Raw genomic sequence first — 1,678 nt, 5'->3', positions numbered from 1 at the left:
ATGCGTATCCCGTCCTAGTCGCCTGTTGTGTGTGCCACTACAGGCCGTGCGCACCCAAGGTGCCATGCTCACTGCCTGCAGCCACCAATCCGAGTCCTTGGCTCCCATGGTGCTGCCGGCCTTAATGGTCTATGGTACCAATCTTCGTGCCCAAAGCTATATCATATTTTTGTGCAATTATCTTTTATTTAATTAATTTTTAAATTATTTAAATTTAAAAGTTTAATTATATTATTTTATTTTTATTAGAAAAATAAAATATCTTTTTAGTTGGTTAAGATATTATCCTCCAGCTCCTTGACGAACATACCCCTTCCTGGTCTCCATAATGCTGCCAACTGGTGTTTCATCACCTCAAAATCTATCGAGCTCTTTGACAAAAATCAACCATCCAGATACCACCTTACATCTACCTCCTCTTCCTCCCCAATGGTATAAAAGGAAATGCCACCCTCTTCCTCCTCTTCTAGCCTGATGCTGCATATTGGGCTTCAAGAGCCTGAATACTTGACAATAGATGAGAAGGTGACTAACAAATAAGAGAGAAAACCATGTCAAAAGACAAGACTCTACTAGAGCATATTTAAACTAAGTTTTAATTTAATTGAAGTTGTATAATTTTCCAAAAGATATTTTAAATATTAAATTATTATTTTTGTCAAAAAAATTATATATATTTTTTTTTCAGTTTAGAAAGTTTAAATTATTTTTTATTTTTAAAGTAGATTTCAAATAACTTTTAATGTTAAAAACATATATATTTTTTATAATTTTATTAATTAATAAAAATTAAGACAAAATTAGTGTAAAATGTGATTTTTACTACAAAAAATATATTTACTAACATATGTGCAACATTTCAAATTACTTGCTGATTTTTGAAGCTAAAAAATCTACATAGTAACTTAAGTTTTGCCACACAAAATAAAAAAAAAAAAAAACTACTTAATGACTTAAGTACAATTATTTACTAATTTTCACTGCAAATTTATCATTTTTAAATAAAACATTATAAGATGTTTTTTGGTACTTCATTATGATATTGTGTTGCTTTAAAATTGAGTAATAACTTAAAAATTAAGTCGTGTGTTAAAAGATGACCAATTTGTATCTTAAATTGTTTTTAAGACATCCAAATGGTAGCATTCACAAACCCAAAAATATATTATCTAATATCTTAACGTCCTTCCACATTTTGTATGATGAGTTGACAAATGCCTATCTTTTGGAGATTCCAGCCCTCGTGAGATATATTATGGGGAAGGGAAACTTATTTTAATAAATTAATTTTTTTTTCTCTCAAAAGAAGTATGTATATAGACAAAGTGAATTTAATATATATATATGTAAAATCAACTATATTTTTGTAATTATTTTTAGGTTAGGTATTATTGTCATTAAAACCTACTTTTCGGTTAGTGATGAAATATCAATGAAAAAAAAAAGATCTATAGTGATGGGAATTTTTTTTAAAAGGGGAGTATTATTGCAAATAAAACCTAAAAACAAGTATATTGATTAATAAAAACTATAAAAAAGAAGGAGAAGTTTACATAAATATGAAAAAAGTAAATATAGTTTATATTTATGTGCTTTTAACTTTTGTCACCAGATATGATAAGTTGACAAAAAAAAAAAAGAAGTTAAAAATGCAATCCAATAAAATATAAAATATACA

The sequence above is a fragment of the Humulus lupulus genome, chromosome 3 (assembly GCF_963169125.1).
Source record: "Humulus lupulus chromosome 3, drHumLupu1.1, whole genome shotgun sequence".
NCBI classification, from domain to species: domain Eukaryota; kingdom Viridiplantae; phylum Streptophyta; class Magnoliopsida; order Rosales; family Cannabaceae; genus Humulus; species Humulus lupulus.
Note: the sequence above shows the minus strand (reverse complement) of the source record.